The following is a 19,559-nucleotide window of genomic DNA, read 5'->3' as shown; positions in this document are numbered from 1 at the left end:
AGCTTCATGTCTCTGAGTTTCAGTTTTCTTGGTAGATCTAGTTTCCACATTCTGTATTTCATTTGTATCCCAACAGTTACCTACCAAATTGAGCAGCTTATTATAAAGCCCCTTAAAACTACATATTTTTTGTCTGCTTCAACTATGTTCTTTGAATTCCCCCTGCTTCTCTCAAAACCCACATTTTTAAAAGCTAACTATTCATTCTTGTTTATTCTCTCTTAGAAACCCCTTCCTAGTCTTTCGTCTTCCTACCGTAAGCAAGTCTGTAATTGTGCTAGTGTGTAGACTGAGTTCCATAACAATTAGTGCTTTTCTGATGACTTCTTACTTTACAAGCTGATAGTGAGAGTTTATTGGTAAAACATGGTTTAGCTCCAGTATGAACAGAAATCCATTCAGAGACTTTTCAAGGGTGGAAAAACTTTTTCTGTTTTTTATAAAAAGAAAAGACTAAATAGCCAATACTTTAGTCTTTGTAGGCCATGTATGGTCTCTATATACAGTTCTCCCTATTTCCCTGTAGTTTGCTCACTCCTTATTTAGAGGATCAATAAACTTTTTAGAAGTGCTATTAAAATGAAAATTAAGGATGTACTGACTGACTGTGATCCAACCACACAGAAATATAATGAATTTTTTAAAATTTCCAGCTGTACACATTTGCAGATTTTATACAGTCATTATATTCTAAACATCACAAGACAAGATGTTTTTCTTTTTTCTGAATCTCCTATTCTTCAATTTGTAAGAAATTTGAGAAGGATATTTGAAATTGTTGAAATGTTAACTACAAAAGGAGAGATTTGGCATTTAAAGCAAGGCCTTCATTTTTAATCTTTAAGAAGTGACTGTTACTTAATGAAATGGTTCTAATGAGAAGTATTTTGTATGTATACATAATTCCCTCAAATCACCAAATTACCTTCTTTTTCAGGAAGCCTTCCCTGACCATGAGTCTGATTAAGATGACTGCTGACTGAATAGCTCTGCTGTAGCACTGACCATAGCTATATTGTCATTCTAGACTTGCCTTTCTTTATTGCTAAGTTTTAATAAAATTTGTGACCCCAGCACTGAGCTTAGGGCCTGGCACATAGAACTCATTCCATACATCTTAAAATTTCCTTTAGAAAATTAAAAACTTGAAAAAGCTTACTGTTCAAGTCAGTTGTTTTCTGTTCATGAAATGTTCAAGTTGTTACACTGTTAGTCTTCAACACTGCCATGAATATATTTATCAATGTATTAAAAGTAAAATATACAACTGTACAAAAGGAAGAAAATAAAAATCATTTGTATTCTACCACCCAGAGAAAACAAGAGTTATCACCATAAATATGTTTCATCTGTTATGGCTACCCATTTCCTCCCCTGCCCCGCCACCAGTTATTTTAATCCCTCAATCATATAATTTTAGCCCATAGTAGTTTTGTATATATGCCTGAAGTATAAGTATGCAAAATATAATCACAAACAGGAACCCTCATGCACAGCTGGTGGAAATGTAAAATGGTACAACCACTTTGGAAAACAGTTCCTCACTTCCTTAAAATGTTAAACATAAATTTGCCATAATGACCCACCAGTTATTCTCTTGTGTATCTACCGACACGATGATTTCCATGCACAAATGTTTATAGTAGCATTATTCACAATATGTCTCAAAATTGGAAACAACCTACCTGCCCATCAACTGGTGAATGAATATGTTGTATCAATACAATTGAATACTATTAAACAATAAAAACAAGTTGCTGATATATGATATAGCGTAGGTGACCAAAATGTGCTAAGTGAAAGGAGCTAGACACAAGAAACTTAATACTGCATGATTCTGTTTATGTGAAAGTTTCAGAAAAGGCAAATCTGTGGTGTCAGAAAGTTAATCTGGTGAGCTGGGGACAGAGGGGTGGACTAACAATTATTGGATGTGATGCTTCTACAACTTGGTAAACTTACTAAAAACACCATTGAATCATACACTTGAAATTGTTGAACTATCTGATTTTAAAGTATGCCTTAATAAAATTATTAAAGATATATAACTAAAACCATTAACAACATTGCAGCTTTGAACTCCTGGGCTTATGCTGTCCTTCCACCTCAGCCTCCTGAGTAGCTACCACACCCAGCCAACTTTTATTTCTTGTAGAGACGAGGTCTCACTGTGTTGCCCAGGCTGCTCTTGAATACCTGGTTTCAAGTGACCTCTCACCTCAGCCTTCAAAACTGCTAGGATTACAAATATGAGCCACTGTGCCTAGCCTAAATTAGAGTTTTGATGGCCAGTCTTCTACTGTTTGTAAACAAAAATTAAGTCAGAAATTGTCTAGTGCAACATGTTGGATTTTAAGAATTTCTGTCTTGAGCTTGTTACTTTTTCCTTTTTTTTTTTTTTTTTTTTTTAACAACTGATAATCAATTTGAACATGAAGCAAAATAAAACCTTATTTAGACATTTTGACCAAATTGTTTAAATGTTAAGTTACCCCAAGGTGTCTGACCATTGCTTCTTATCTTATTCATGTAGATTTATTGATTGATTGATAGATTGAGATGGAGCCTTGCTCTGTTGCCCAGGCTGGAGTGCAGTGGCATGATCTCAGCTCACTGCAACCTCCACTTTCCCGGTTCAAGTAATTCTCCTGCCTCAGCCTCTTGAGTAGCTGGGATTACAGGGGCACACCACCATGCCTGACTAATTTTGGTATTTTTAGTAGAGACGGGGTTTCTCCATGTTGGCCAGGCTGGTCTCGAATTCCTGACCTCAGGTGATCCACCTGCTTCTGCCTCCCAAAGTGCTGGAATTACAAGCCACCGCACCCGGCCTAATTTAATTTTAATTTTTAAATTTTTTATTGTTTTGAGACAGAATTTTGCTCTGTCACCCAGGCAGAAATACAGTGGCGTGATCTTGGCTCACTGTAATCTCCACCTCCCAGGTTCAGGCGATCTTCATGAATAGCTGGGACTACAGGCATGCACCACCACTCCTAGCTACTTTTTATAGTTTTAGTAGAGACAGAGTTTCATCATGTTGGCCAGAATGGCCTTGAACTCCTGGCATCAAGTGATCCACCTGCCTGGGCCTCTGGAAGTGCCAGGATTACAGATGTGAGCCACTGACCTGCCTGTTTTTTATTTATGTGGGCACATAGTAGGTGTATGTATTTCTGGGTTACAGGAGATACTATGATGCAGGTATGCAATGCATAATAATCACATCAGGATAAATGGGGTATCCATCACCTCAAGTATTTATCCTTTGTGTTTGAAACAGACTGATTATACTCTTCTATTTATTTTTAAATGTATGATTTGATTTTTTTTTTTTTTTTTACTATAGTCACCCTGTTGTGCTAGCAAATACTAGGGCTTATTCATTCTTTCTAATTTCTTGTACCAATTAGCCATCTCCACATCCCTCCCACCCCTCAACCCTGTAAGCTTCTCAGCCTATGGTAACCATCCTTCTACTCTCTATCTCCAGAAGTTCAATTGTTTTGAGTTTTAGCTTCAAATGAGAACATGTGATATTTGTCTTTCTATGCCTGGCTTATTTCTTTTCTTTTTCTTTTTTTTTTTTGGGGGGGGTGGGGGGCTTATTTCACTTAACCTAATGACTTCCAGTTCCATCCATGTTGTTGCAAATGACAGGATCTCATTCCTTTTTATGGCTGAATAGTACTCCATTGTGTATATGTACCACATTTCTTTATTCATTCATTTGTTGATGGACACTTAGGTTGCTTCCAAATTTTGGTTATTGTGAATAATGCTGCAGTAAACATGGGAATGTATATACCCAAAAGAAAGGAAATGAGTATATCTCTTTGGTAAACTCATTTGAAGTATATGAGTGGAATTACAGGATTGTATGTTAGTTCTATTTTTAATTTTTGGAAGAACTTTTAAACTGTTTAAACTGTTCTCCGTATTAGTTATACTAATATACATTTCTATTAATGGTGTATGAGAGTTCCCTTTTCTCCACATTCTTACCAGCATTTATTGCCTGTCTTTTGGATAAAAGGCATTTTGAATAAGGTGAGATAATATCTCATGGTATAGTTTTGATTTGTAGGGTTTTTTCCCCAATAGAGTTGTTTGAGCTCCTTATGTAATTTGGTTATTAATCCCTCATCAGATGGGTAGTTTGTAGATAATTTCTGCCATTCTTGGGGTTGTCTCTTCTCTTTGTTGCCTGTTTTGCTATGCAGAAGCTTTTTAATTTGATGTGATCTCATTTGTCCATTTTTGCTTGGTTGCCAGTGCTTGTAGGGTATTGCTCAAGAAACCTTTTCCCACACCAATGTCATGGAGGTTTTCCCCAATGTTTTCTTGTAATAGTTCCATAGTTTCAGGTCTTAGATTTAGGTCTTTATTTTAATTTGGTGTTTGTATATGGTAAGAGTAAGGGGGTCTAGTTTCAGTCTTCTGCATATGGATATCCATTTTTCTCAGCACCATCTGTTGAAGAGACTGTTCTTTCCCCAATGTATGTTCTTGTATCTTTGTTGAAAATTCATTCACTGTACATGTCTGGATTTATTTCTGGGTTCTCCATTCTATTCACTGACCTATGTGTCTGTCCAGTAGCATGCTGTTTTGACTACTATAGCTCTGTAGTATAATTTGAAGTCAGGTAATATGATTCCTACAGTTTCATTTTTTTTCCTTAGGATACCTTTGGCTATTTTGGGTCTTTTGTGGTTCTATAAAAACTTTAGGATAGCTTTTTTTTCTGTGTTTGTGAAGAATGTCATTTGTATTTTGACAGGAATTACATTAAATCTTTAGATTGCTTTGGATAGTATGGACATTTTAACAATACCGATTCTCCCAGTCCATGAACATTGAATATTTTTCCATTTTTTTGTGTGACTTCTTCAATTTCTTACATTAATGCTTTATGTTTTCATTGTAGAGATCTTTTATTTCTTTGGTTAATTCCTAGGTATTTTATTTTATTTGTAGCTGTTGTAAATGGAATTTCTTTCTTGATTTCTTTTTCAGATTGTTCACTTTCAGCATACAAACATGCTGCTAATTTTTGTATATTTATTTTATATCCTGCAGCTTTACTGAAATTATCAGTTCTAATAGTTTTTTGGTGAAGTCTTTAGATTTTTCCAGATATAAGAACATATAATCTACAAACAAAGATAATTTGACTGTTTCCTTTCTAATTCAGGTGCTTCTTTATTTCTTTTTCTTGTCTGAATGCCCTGCAAATATTTAATATATAAATATATGTAATATATATTATATGTATAAAAGGGTCAGTTCAGCAAGGAGATATATAAGACTGTGTGTGTGTGTGTGTGTGTATGTGTGTGTGTGTGTGTGTCTGTGTCTGTGTATAGTATACGTATATATGGAGAGAGAGGATATTTATATAGGTATATAGTGACCTTCTTAGCTCTTCTTACAGTTTTTGTTTTGAAATCTGTTTTTTCTGATGTGAATATAGCTACTCCTGTTCTTTTTTTGTTTCAATTGGCATGGAATATTTTTTTCCATCCCTTTATTTTCAGTCTGTGAATCTTTATAGGTGAAGTATGTTTCCTGTAGGCAACAGATTATTGGGTCTTATTTTCTTCTCCATTCAGCCACTCTGTTTTTTGATTGCAGAATTTAGTTCATTTGCATTCAGTGTTATTATTGATAAGGACCTATTCCTGCCATTTTGTTATTTGTCTTGTGGTCTCCTCTTCTTTCTTTCTTCCTATCTTCCCTTAGTGAAGGTGATTTTCTCTTGTGGTATGATTTAATCTCTTGCTTTTTATTTGTTGTGTATCCATTGTATGTTTTTTGGTTTGGGATTCCCAGGAACAACCCATTATTTTAAGTTGGTAACAGCTTAACACTATTTGCATAAACAAGCACAAAGAAACTCTAATTAAAACTCTATACTCTAACTCAGTTCCCTTCCTTTTTTTTCTTTTTGGGAGACAGAGTCTTGCTTCGTTGCCAGGCACCAGGCTGGAGTGTGGTGGTGCGATCTTGGCTCACTGCAACCTCTGCCTCCTGGGTTCAAGCAGTTCTCCTGCCTCAGCCTCCCGAGTGGCTGGGACTACAAGTGTGCACCACAACACCCAGCTAATTTTTGTATTTTTAGTTGAGATGGGTTTTCACCATGTTGGCCAAGATGGTCTCGATGTCTTGACCTCATGATCCACCCGCCTCAGCCTCCCAAAGTGATGGGATTACAGACGTGAGCCACCGCGCCCAGCCTAGTTCCCCTGCTTTTAAACTGGATATCCATGTGCAGAAAAGGTTATACCTAACACCACATACAAAAGTTAATTCAAAATTAACTATACTACATGTAGGAAGTAAAACTATAAAACTCTTAGAAATAAACATAGGACTAAATCTTTGCAACCTTGGGTTGGGCAGTGTTTTTTTTTTTTAGATATTGCTCCAAAAGCATCTTGACCAAACAAAAATGAGGTAAGTAGAATTACATCAGAATTAAGAACTTTTGCCCTGGAAAATGACACCAACAAAAATGTGAAAAAACAGTACAGAATGGGAGAAAATATTTGTAAATTATATATCTGTTAAGAAACTGCATCCAGAACATATAAAAAACTCTTTAAATTGAATTAAGAAAAGAGAGACAAATAACCCAGTTTTAAAATGGGCAACGGATTTGAATAGAGACTTCTTAAAAGAATACAGATGGCCAATAGGCACATGAAAAGATCATTCAACATCATTACTTATTGAAGAAATGCATATCAAAGTCACAGATGCCAATTTATACCTGCTAGGATGGCTATAATAAATATAGACAGTAACAAGTGTTGATATGATCATGGAGTAATTAGGACCCTAATTGCTGGAGGTAAAGCAATACAGCCACTTTGTGTTGTGTTGTGTTGTGTTGTGTTGTGTTGTGTTGTGTTGTGTTTGTGTTGTGTTGTGTTGTGTTCTATTTTGTGTTGAGACAGAGTCTTGCCCTGTCACCCAGGCTGGAGAGCAGTGGTGTGATCTTGGCTCATTGCAACCTCTGCCTCACGTGTTCAAGCAATTTATGTGCCTCAGCCTCCCAGGTAGCTGGGATTACAGGCATGCATCACCACACCTGACTAATTTTTATATTTTTAGTAGAGACGAGTTTTCACCATGTTGGCCAGGATGATCTCGAACTCCTGTCCTCAAACAATCACCCCCACCTCAGCCTCCCAAAGTGCTGGGATTATAGGTGTGAGCCACTGCTCCTGGCCCACTTTGGAAAGTAGTTTGACAGTTCCCCCAAATTGTTAACCAGTGAGTTGCCACTTGACCCAGAATTGTCACTGAAGTACTCTTCAGTACTTCAAAAGTGAAAGTGTATATTTACACAAAAACTTAATTCATGAATGTTCATAGCAGCATTACTCATTATAGCCAAAAAGTAAGAACAACCCAAATATCCACAAATTGATAAATGGATTAATAAATTGTGGTTTGTCCATACAATGGAATATTACTGAACATTAAAAAGGAATAAATATGTGTATAACATGGATGAGCCTTGAGAAAACCACGCTAGATGAAAGAAGCTGGTCATTAAGGACCACAAATGGTATGATTTCATTTATATGTGAAATGTGCAGAATAGGCAAATCTGTAGATACAAAACGTAGATTAGTTGTTGTCTGGGGCTTGGAGGAGGAGTGGTAGGAGTATTGAGTGGCTGCTAATAAGGTTGAAAATGTTTTAAAATTGACTGTGGCAATGGTTGTACAATCCTGTAAATATTTTAGAAACCATTGAAAAATACACTTAAGTTGGGTGAATTATGTCTTATTAAATTTTCAAAAGACAGTACTTACTGCAATATTAATGCTTAAGACAAATTTTAAACAACTAAAAGTATGTACTCCCACTGCATCACTTGACTAGCCTTAAAAAAAAACTAAAAGTAGAGTTGAGCTCTCACTGATGATAGGTTTCTAAGTATTACCAATGATAGGACTCCTAGGAAAACGAATTCTTTTACTTAGCAGAAAGAAAGGAACAAGAATTTTCTTCAAGGTAACTAGGAAAAGGTTGAGGAAAATGCAAGAGTGAAAAGGGGATTAAATACAATGTTTGGAACTGAGGAGAAAGACATTTCCTTAAAGAGTTGTGAATGACAAAATATAGGTGAAGGGTGGAGCACTGTATGAGTTGAGAGCAAGGGAAGGGTGAGGCAAAAAAGTAATTAAAAGTGCTATCCTTTGGGAAATCTCCTGAACCAGAATCTCGTAACCAATTTGGAGACCAAACAGAGAAGCTGAGGATGGATTTCAGAAGAAGTGGGATTGGTATTGGGCAGCTGGCCTTGTGGATGTTCTTTTTCGTTTGTATGTGCAGAACTTGTGAAGTTGTGAAATTTTGATTATTTGTTGTGTTATTACATGTTGTTATATTTACCTTATTTTTGAATACCATTAACTATAAATTGGTAACTAACTTTATCTGATTTTGCACAGAATTTAGTACTGAAAGTGCCACATCCCAGGAAATCCTTAATTACTGGGCAAACAGAGAAGGTTGATCACCATAGTTGTAAGTTATGCTGTTGGTTTAATACTAGTGTTTTTGCTCTGTGTGTGTGGGGGTAGAGGCAGGAAGGGAGAAATATACATTAAATGTATCAATAGTAAAGTTCAATGTGGAATAATATAAAATATGGAACCAAGAATTAGGAACGTTTCACAGATACTTATTGAGTATTATGTTGTTGAGAACCTTCCTAGTTAGGCATTAGAGCTAGCAGCAGCAAAACATGACCCTTGTTCCAAAAGAGATCACTGTTTATTAATAATGATTTTTTTTTTTGAGATGGAGTCTCACTCTGTTGCCAGGCTGGAGTGCAGTGGTGCTATCTCGGCTCACTGCAATCTCTGCCTCCTGGGTTCAAGCGATTCTCCTGCCTTAGCTTCTCGAGTAGCTGGGACTACAAGCACATGCCACCACACCTGATTAATTTTTGTATTTTTAGTAGAGACTGGGTTTCACTGTGTTGGACAGGATGATCTCGATCTCTTGACCTCCTGATCCGCCTGCCTCTGCCTTCCAAAGTGCTGGGATTACAGGCATGAGCCACTACACCTGGTCAATAATGATTTTTTGAGAAGCTTGGCTTCTTTTCTACATAACATGGGCATATTTTTAGCATTAGAAAAAATGGAAAGAATTGTTAGTAACAATGTGATGGAACCAAAGTCTTCATTAGACTGTCATTTCTTTGAGGATAAACTTTATATCCATTTTTTTTTAACCATAAGATTCCTAGTGCCTCAGTATTTACTGGATTAATCAAATTAATGGGGAATCTAGGGAGACTAAGATAGAAAATTTAGCTTAGCTGAGTACAGTGGCTCACACCTGTAATCCCAGCACTTTGGGAGGCTGAGTTTAGAAGAATCATTTGAGGTCAGGAGTTCAAGACCAGCCTGACCAACATGGCAAAACCTCATCTCTACTAAAAATACAAAAATTAGCCAGGCATGTGGCACATACCTGTATTCCCAGCTACTCAGGAGGCTGAGGCAGGAGAATCACTTGAACCCGGGAGGCGGAGGTTGCAGTGAGCCAAGATCATACCAGTATACTCCAACCTAGGTGGCAGACTGACTCTGTCTCAAAAAAAAAAAAAAAAAAAAAAAAAAAAGAGAAAAAGAAAAGACAGCTTAAAGATGGGTTAGTTTAAACCATGACATTGCTAATAAATAGCTAACATTTATTCAAGCTTAATTTGTAGCAAGCACTGTTCTAAGTGCTTTACATGTGTTGACTTATTTTATCCTTATGTTATTATCCCTTTTTTTTTTTTTTTTTTTTTTTTTGCAGATAAACTGAATTACTGAAAGTTTAAGTACTTTGCCCTAATTAGGAGCTGGGATTTAAACTGTCAGTCTGACTCTAGAGCTCACCCTCTTCCACCAGGGGTGGTGGTAATGTGGAAACTATTAAGTTCAGTGTGGTGGGCGGGGGCTCGGGGGGGGGGGGATGAGGGGGGCGGCGGCTTTCATTCAGTTGTGTGTATGTTTGTGTGTGTTTCTGCTAAGTGATTTTTATGCACATTAAATGAATAAATGAAATTTATCGGGGCTGAGATATAAATATTTCTTCAAAACTGGTGTATATGCCTGAATTGGACATCTTGGGAGAAATTGGTATGTAATAAACTGAAAGATAAACCAGCAAATAAACTCCTTTCTGAAGATTAGAATGAATCAGTATAATTAGCAAGCTGTTCTTCAGACTCTGATATAAAATGTAAAAGGAATCTTAAGTTACAATAATCTCAAGTGACTAGCTGAGAAAGTGAAAATATGCCTGGCCATTTATCAGGTTGGAATAACAGATACAGATAAAGCCCCAAACTTACAAGAAAACTTTCTCCCAAGAATGATGCGTCTGTAAAGTGTTGTAGCAAATCCTATCTTTCAGTGACTACAGCCTGCTTACTTAAAAACTGTGTTCTTAAAAATCATACACTATCAGAAACTTGGCTGTGTATAATTATACAGGTTCAGTATGTCTTACCTAAAATGCTTGGGATCAGAGTATTTTTGATTTTAGATTTTTTTTCAGATTTTAGAATTATACTGACTTATTAGTATACCAGTCAATATAATGCGAAATTGGACATTAGACACTAAATGTATAATTTTGCATCATGCTGACTAGTTATGCATCTCTAATCTCAAAATCCGAAATCTGAAATGCTCCAGTGAGCATTTCCTTTGAGCATCATGTCAGTGCTCAAAAAATTTTGGATTTTGGAGCGTTGTGTATATCAGATTTTTGAATTAGGAAAATTCAACCTGTATCAGCAAGTGTAAAACATTCCACTCTTTCCTGGAGAATCTAAGTCACTTTGACATAGAGAAGCATTCTTGATTTACATCCCAGATAGCAGAGTTTCAGCTAAGAGACATAGTGTTGACATCCATCATAACTTTGTTGCTTATAAGGAAAAAGAACCTTGGGTTTGCTTTGCAATCCAGTCCTGAAGTCTTCCCCTTTACATACAGCTCTCCTTTGCTCTAAGCCTGTCAAAACACCACTTCATTTAAATCTCACCTCAATTCCATTTTATTCAAAATATTGCAAAAACTGTCTTTTCCTTTGGTGAGTTGCCCCAAGATTTATCTGGTGGGTGATTTTTCTCATTGCAGTGGGCCAGTAATCCTAAATTTGTCAGATTACAGGTTTGTTCCTGTGGCCTATAGCTGATCAGGCTAGAACACTGCCAACTCTTGAGATGTACTTGGGGAAGAAAATTAAAAATGCATAAAGATGAGCGCTGTGGCAGAGCTTGCTAGAATAGAACTTATATATATACTTTGGGGCTTTATTTTTAAGTTCTGATAAGGTGTTATAAATATGTTATAGCTCTGTAATCTTTTTTATTTTTGTGATTTGAAGTCAGAATTTAAAAGTTATACTCATTTGTGATATTATTTGCAGCACTAGTTATTACAGTATGACAAATGCAAATACATAACAGTGATTCATTAGTTAGCAATTCACAAGAAAAGCTATTCTAAATGGGGAACTCATTCCTTCTCCAACACAATGAAAACTACTGAGATTGATAAACAGAGAAACTTGTAGTGAGAAAATAGGGTATTATGCTTTGTTTCTGTGAGAGCAACATACATTAAATAGTACAGCCAAATTTAAAAAGTGTGAAAAAGTACCAGTAAGACCTTATTCCACTATTTTTTCTTGAACTTCCAAAGTTAAATGTTATGGAATCTCCTCTTCTGTCAGCCTTTGTGTTAGTTCTTTCTTTCCTGAGAGGGAGTAGAGGTGCTTTCTGCCTCATCTTTCATCATAGAGTTGCGAAACATTGGGGATAGTGTTTATCTGGTACCTTTTCCCATCTCTCTTGAGTGCTTTTGTGGATCCCTTGCCACCGTGTGCTTATCCAATGCTGCCTTGTGTTTATTGCCATCACGAACAGAGCAGTTATTACATCATTCATGATAATTATTCTTCAAAGGTTAATCATGGATTGCTTAGCTGCTCTTAAATATGTTAGAATCATATTATGACTTGAGGCTGACTGGACAGATTGGATATTTACACATTGAAAGGTAATAGTGCTCCAAAATAAAAAAGCAACTGACAAAGGACTTTTTATTCTGTTTATCTGCAATGTATTTCTTATTCTCAGCCCTCTGTACATGACCAGTGATTTGGCTTCAAGGATGTTTATTTAGCACTTAATTTAGTTAGACGGAAGATACAGAGACATGGTTCCTGTCTTCAAGGAACTTGTTATCCAGTATGAAAACTGGAGTGTTTATGTAAGTAGCAGTCTAACTACGGAGAATCACCCATTGAGCAGATTGTGTGTGCACATGTGGGTGGTGGTGCTGGCAATAAGGAACCATGATGGCTATGACTAGAAAGACTTAATTCATGGGTCACTTTGACTATTTACTCTGAAATACTCTGGGCTGGTAATATCTAGGTAGGATGATATGTGAAAGACACAAACGGTGTATAGAGTGGCTGATACATCCTAACTTACTTGGTGGGTTCCATAGGAGCTGTGAGTTTGATTTCACTTGGGATGGTTAAGGAAGTAAAACTTCAGATGAGCCTTTAAGACTGGCTAGGATTTTGCTAGTAGAATAAGAGAATAGAGGGTATTCCACATGTGGATACTATAAAAGCAAAGGTAGCATCAAAGTACTAGGCCTGTTTGGGAAATAGTAGTTTCATTTGTCTAGAGCAAGCAGTGTGCTCTTTGTGGGCACAGTGGGAAATAAGAAGTGATAAACTGATGATAGTTTATGGAGAGCCTGAAATACTGGCCCAAAGCAGCCAGACAAAGCAGCTCACGCCTGTAATCCCAGCACTTTGGGAGGCTGAGGCAGGCAGATCAGCTGAGGTCAGGAGTTCAAGACCTGCCTAGCCAACATGGTGAAACCTCATCTCTACTAAAAAATACAAAAAAAAAAAAAAAAAAAATTAGCTGAACGTGGTGGCACGTGCCTGTATTCTCAGCTACTTGAGAGACTGAGGCAGGAGAATCACTTGAACGTGGGAGACAGAGGTTGCAATGAGTCAAGATCACACCGCTGCACTCCAGGCTGCGAGACAGAGTGAACTCCATCTCAAAAAAATATAGCCCAAAGGCTTAGATTTTACCCCGTAAACAGTAGGCTTTTGTTGTTTTTGTTAGTTTGTTTTTACAGGTTAGTAACATGGTCTAACTATAGGAAGATTCACTGTGCACAGGCAGATGGGAGAGAGACCCTACTGGTAAGAAGACCTATTCCTGTTGTGACAGCCATATTTGAGTTGCATGCAAAGGGAAGGAAGAGGTGACTACATGAGGTTTTGGGGGAAGAATAGGACTTAAAACATGATTGATAGGTTGCAAGGGATAAGGGAGAGAGGTACAATATATGTCAAAATTGAGTTTACGGTAAGAATGGTTTTTGTCGTATTGTTTTGATTTTAGGGACTCATTTTCATGAGTTTTATACAGCTATGGTTTATGCCTATGTAACCTCAAGAATAGATCAGGAGCTACTAAAACATTTTATCTTTAAATCAGATCTGGTGAGAGAACAGAAAGTTGAGAGAGCTAAAAGGGTCTGAAATTAGAACTATTTTATTTAACTTTTTTTCTTTTTTGGGATTTTATTTTTCTTTTAGAGACAGGATCTCTCACTCTGTCACCCAAGCTGGGAGTGTAGTGATGTGATCATAGCTCATTGTAGCCCCAACTCCTGGGCTCAAGTGATCCTCCTGCCTCAGCCTCACGACTAGCTGGGATTAACAGGTATGCACCACCACAACCAACTAATTTTTTAGTTTTTTTTTTTGTTTGTTTGATTTTGTTTTTGTTTTGTATAGACTGGATCTCACTATGTTGCCCAGGCTGGTCTCAAACTCCTGGCCTCAAGTGATCGTCATGCCTTGGCCTCCCAAAGTGCTAGGATTACAAATATGAACCACAGTGCCCAGCTAGAACTATTTTAAACAATATGTCATTGTTCTTGTTGGAGGGCATGATAAAAACAGAAAGAAAAGTGCCTATTGTATTCTTTACTTCCCTTAAAATCTACACCATGCTCTATTTTTCCGTGTTCTGTCCTTACTCTGGAAACATTTTTTGAGTCTTCTATAATACTTACTTTACATGTAGGAATTGTAGGGATGCTGCCATAATTTTTAGTAGAGTGGGAGGGATATATTCCAGAGGATTTTCACTAGAAATTCACTCCTAGGTTATGGGTACCTTCCTTGTTTTGGGCCTTCCATCAGAACCACTTGCGTAAACTGCCTCAAAAGAGCTGGATCCAGTTAAGCAAAGGAGACCCAACAGGTTTATAGGTCAGGAAGCTCAAGTTAAGCCCTTCTTCCCTAGCAACCTGGACACAATCCATTTGCACTAGAGAATGTTTTTCAAATATTCCTTTAAAATAAGAAAGGACTGGTTCTTGGGGATGAAAATAATCTTAATTCTTTTTATATATAAAGCACAGATATATATGTATATATGCATAATGCATAAACATATGCAGAATATCTATGGTATTAAAATTTCATGGGGAGAGGGATTAGGAAAACAAGGTTGGGAGACACAGCATTAGGTTAGAAGTTTTTTCTTTTTTTCTTAAAGAAGAAGTCTCACTGTTGCCCAGGTTGGATCGAACTCTCACCTCAGTCTCCCAAAGAGCTGGGACTACAGACTTCCAACACCATTCCCAGCTCTAGAGTAGGACTCTTTTTAGGGAGCCAGGGCCATGGTTTCTTTCTCTCTCTCTTTTTTTTTTTTTTAAGACAGAGTCTCTGTCACCCGGGCTGGAGTGCAGTGGCACAGCCACAGCTTACTGCAGCCTCAACTGCCCAGGCTCAGTCAGTCCTCCAATTTAAGGCTCCCAAGAAGCTGGGATTACAGGCTCATGCCACCATACTTGGCTTATTTTTAAATGTTTTCTACAGATGAGGTCTCACCATGTTGCCCAGGCTAGTCTGAAACTCCCGGGCTGAAGCAGTCCACCTGCCTCAGCCTCCCAAAGTGCTGGGACTACAGGTGCAAGCCACTGTGCCTGGCCTCTTTTTTTATTAAGACAGCTTGAGCAACGGAATGTCTTCTTGACTTTGTGGAACCCAAATTCAAAGTTCATTCAGTAACAATGTATGTAAATGTAAGTAATATTTATCTTAAGCATTAATCAAGAACACTTACTAAAACATAGCCAAACAACTAAGTAGGCTGTAAGTTATTTTTATCAGGCAAAGTATTTGAAGGGTTGTTTTCTTCATTCTCATTTCTGAAAACAATATGAATATTGCTATTATAATCATTTTTATTTGTTTTAAAATATCTAAGAGTCAATACACTTATTAGATAGTTCCTTTGTATTTCTGTGTTATTGATCAGAGCTTTAATATTTCTCCAAAAATTCAAAGTTGAGTGCTGCTTCTGGTGGTTTTAGGAAAGTTTTTCTAATTTTATATTGTAATTACTTAAACCAATTTCTTACCTTTTTAAAGATTACACAGTGGGTTTCATGATACCCTGATAGTTTAATGTAGTATTTCAGTGTATTTCCTGGTACTCCAGTAGTTTGAGACAATAATTGACAACTTACAAAAAGTTGGACTGTTAGCCATAGATTATTGTGTAAATCAAAAAGTAAAGTTCCAAGGCCTCCTAGCCATCTGAGTGAACCCCTCCACAGGGCCAAAGTCATTCCAAAATTACCCTGAAAAACTCCCATTATTGAAGTGGTGGTTGAACATGCCTCATTATACCCTCTTCCCTTTTGAAATTCAGGGAAAGCTGACTGGTATTAACATCAATGCAGATCTTAAGCCAGATAAGAAACATTTACCATCTATTCTCTCTCAAGCCTGCTACCTGGAGGCTTCATCTGCATAATAAAACCTTGGTCTCCTCAACTCCTTATCAGAATCCAGACATTCCTTTCTATTGATAATAACTCTTTAAACCAATTGCCAATCAGAAAATTTAAAAACTCTACCTCTGACCTGAAAGCCACCCCCCACACCCACCTCACTACCCTGCTTCCAGCTGTCTCACCCTTCTAGATCAAACTAATGTAAATCTTAAATGTATTTTATTGATGCCTTAGGTCTTTCTAAAATGGATAAAACTAGGCTGTACCCCAACCACCTTGGGCACATGTTCTCAGGTGGACTGTGTCATGGGCCATTGGTCACTCATATTTGGTTCAGAATAAATATCTTCAACTATTTATCAGAGTTTGACTCCTTTCATGAAAAACTGAAGTACCATTGATTTCATTTATTTTTTTCCACGCTATGAAATAGAGTTTAGAAATTAGGAATTTTGTATGACACTACACATGAAATTAAAAGTTAATTTGAAATTGACTTTAAAATACTTTTACGTGTAACATAAATGTATATTTTAAGTAGAATGGAAATGGGAATGGCATGAGAAATCTTTTTTATTTTTCATAGTCTAAGCTTAAATTTTTCTCTTGGCTATAAAACATTTTAAAAATTATTATGGTGTGACCCAAAAATAAAATTCTGAGCTCCCCAACCAACTGATGGACCCATCCCTCAGCCAAGGGCATTCCAAAGTTAACCTGAAAAACTAGTTCAGGCCAAGCTGTTCCCATCTTAATGAGGCTTGGACATGCCTCATTATACCTTCCTCCCGTTCTAATTCAGGCTCAGCTGACCAGCATTAACATTAAAACAGAGATCTTAAGACTGATGAGCAGACTTTGAATAGCAGTAAGACACCAAGGCCAGGCGCAGTGTCTCAACGCCTGTAATCCCTGCACTTTCGAAGGCTGAGGCAGACAGATCACAAGGACAGGATTTGTAGACCAGCCTGGACAATATGGTGAAACCCCATCTCTACTAAAAATAGAAAACTTAGCTGGGTGTGGTGGCACGCACCTGTAGTCCCAGCTATTCAGGAGGCTGAGGTAGGAGAATCACTTGAACTGGGGAGGCGGAGGTTGCAGCGAGCTGAGATTGCACCACTACACTCCAGCCTGGGTGACGGAGTAAGACTCTGTCTCCAAAAAAAAAAAAAAAAAGGCACCAAATTCCAGCCTGACTCCATCACATGACAGATAGCAGGCCCTGAAAGAAATTGAACTATTTTATCCCAAATATATTTCTTTGACATATTTTGAAATGGTCCTGCAAAGCTGTCTCTTGTGGGGCAAATCTGTATTCTATAGAGAATTCCTTTTCCTTTCCAGGTCTTTTTCTTGATCCAGGTGAGAATTAACTGAGTCTGGCACTTTCTAGGTCTGACAAAAGCTCTGAATCCTGCTACCTGGAGGCATGATAAAAACCTTTCTATTGATTCCAGGTTTTTAGATAATAACTCCTTTAACTAGTTGCCAATCAGAAAATCTTTGACTCCACCTGTGACCTGAATGCACCTGTACTTCTAGTTGTCCTGCCTTTCTGGACAAAACCAATGTACACCTTACACTTTATTATTTTTTTTAGACAGAATCTTGCTCTATCCCTCCCAGGCTGGAGTGCAGTGACACCATCCTGGCTCACTGCAACCTCTGCCTCTCAGGTTAAAGCAGAGACACCTGCCTCACTCTCCCACATACCTGGGATTACAGGCAGGCGCCACCACGCCTGGCTAATTTTTGTATTTTTAGGAGAGATGGGGTTTCACCATGTTGGCCAGGCTGGTCTCAAACTCCTGGCCTCAAGTGATCCACCCACCTTGGACTCCCCAGGTGCTGGGATTACAGGCATGAGCCACCACTCCTGGCCCACCTTACACATTTTGATTGTTGTCTTATGTCTCCCTAAAATGTATAAAGCCACACTACAGCCTGACCACTCTGGGCACATGTTCTCAGGAGCTCCTGGGACTGTATTAGAGACCACAGGTCATTCATTTGGCTTGAAATAGATCTCTTCAAACACATCACATGATATCTATCCTGTTAACAAATTGAAGTATTTATTTAGTACAGTATTGTTAACTATAACCGTTATGTTTTACATTATACTCTATAGAATTTTTTCATCTTATATGACTGAAATTCTGTACACATTGAACAGCAACTCCCAATTCTTCTTTCCCCCAGTCTCTGGCAATGACCATTCTGCTTTCTGTTTCTATATTTTTGACTACTTTAGATACCTCATGTAAGTGGAGTCATGCAGTTTTTTTTGTCCTTCTGTAACTAGCTTATTCATTTAGCATAGTGTTGTCCACATACATGCATTCCAAAGTTAACCTGAAATATATTGTAACCTTCTTATATATTGTAGCATGTGACAAAATTTCCTTCTTTGCTTAGGTTCTTTCTGCTTCTTTGCTATTGTGAATAATGCTGCAATGAAGATTGGAGTCCAGATACCTCTTTGAGATTCTAATTTCAGTTCTTTTGGGTCTATACCGACAAGTGAGATTGCTGGATCATATTGCATTTCTATTTTTAATATTTAGAGGAACCTCTATACTTTTTTCATAGTGGCTACATCATTTTACATTCCCATCAAAAGTGGACAGGGATAGTCATATCCTGGCCAACACTCGTTATTGTCCTTTTTGTTTTAATGGTCATCTGAACAGGTGAGAGGTGACACATCATCATGGTTTTGATTTGCATTTCCCTGAAGATAGTGATGTTGGGCATCTTTTGATATAGTTCTGTTGGCCATTTTTATATCTTTTTTTGAGAAATTTCTGTTCAAGTTCTTTGCTCTAAAAAAAAGTTCCCAGTATGATTACTGTATAAATGACAAATAAAAATTGTACTGTTTACAACATGGTGTTCTGATATATATGTTCAAATCCTTTGCTCTAAAAAAAAAGTCCCCAGTATGATTACTGTATAAATGACAAATAAAAATTGTACAGTTTACAACATGGTGTTCTGATATATATGCGTATATTGCAAAATAATCCATCACCTGTTACTCTTTTTTTATTTTTTTGGAGATAGTGTTTCACTCTCTTGTCTAGGCTGGTGTGCGGTGGCACAATCTTGGCTCACTGCAACCTCAGCCTTCTGGGTTCAGGCAATTCTCCCACCACAGCCTCCTAAGCACCTGGGGTTACAAACATCTCCCACTCTGCCCAGCTAAATTTTTGTATTTTAGTGGAGGCAGGGTTTTGCCATGTTGGCCAGGCTGGCCTTAAACTCCTGACCTCGGTGATCCGTCTGCTTCGGCCTCCAAAAGTGCTGGGATTACAGGCATGAGCCACTGCACCTGGCCCTTTGCTCATTTTTGAATCCAGTTATTTGGTGGGCTTTGTTTGCTTTGCTGTTGCATTGTAGGAATGCCTGATAACCCCTCATCAGATACATGGTTTGCAAATATTTTCTTATATTCCATAGGTTGTCTTTTCATTCTGTTAATTGTACTGTACAGAAGCTTTTTAGTTTGATGGAATTTCAGTTGTCTATTTTTGCTTTATTTGCCTGTGCTTTTAATGTCATATCTAAGTAATAATTGCCAAGACCAATACTATGAATGTTTTGCCCTGTGTTTTCCTATAAGAGTTTTATAGTTTCAGACCTTGCATTTAAGTACTTAATTAATATTCA

At 37.4% G+C, this 19,559-nt stretch overlaps 1 protein-coding gene across 4 annotated transcripts in view; it reads left to right on the top strand.

Annotated features, from left to right (window-relative positions):
- The window catches only part of MAP4K3 (mitogen-activated protein kinase kinase kinase kinase 3), a 188,386-nt gene that overhangs the window by 55,744 nt on the left and 113,083 nt on the right, over positions 1 to 19,559 (top strand). The window lies entirely within an intron of this gene.

This window comes from Sapajus apella, unplaced genomic scaffold (assembly GCF_009761245.1).
Source record: "Sapajus apella isolate SASKATOON/1434 unplaced genomic scaffold, GSC_monkey_1.0 scaffold44, whole genome shotgun sequence".
Classification (NCBI taxonomy): domain Eukaryota; kingdom Metazoa; phylum Chordata; class Mammalia; order Primates; family Cebidae; genus Sapajus; species Sapajus apella.
This window is presented reverse-complemented; position numbering and strand designations above follow the sequence as displayed.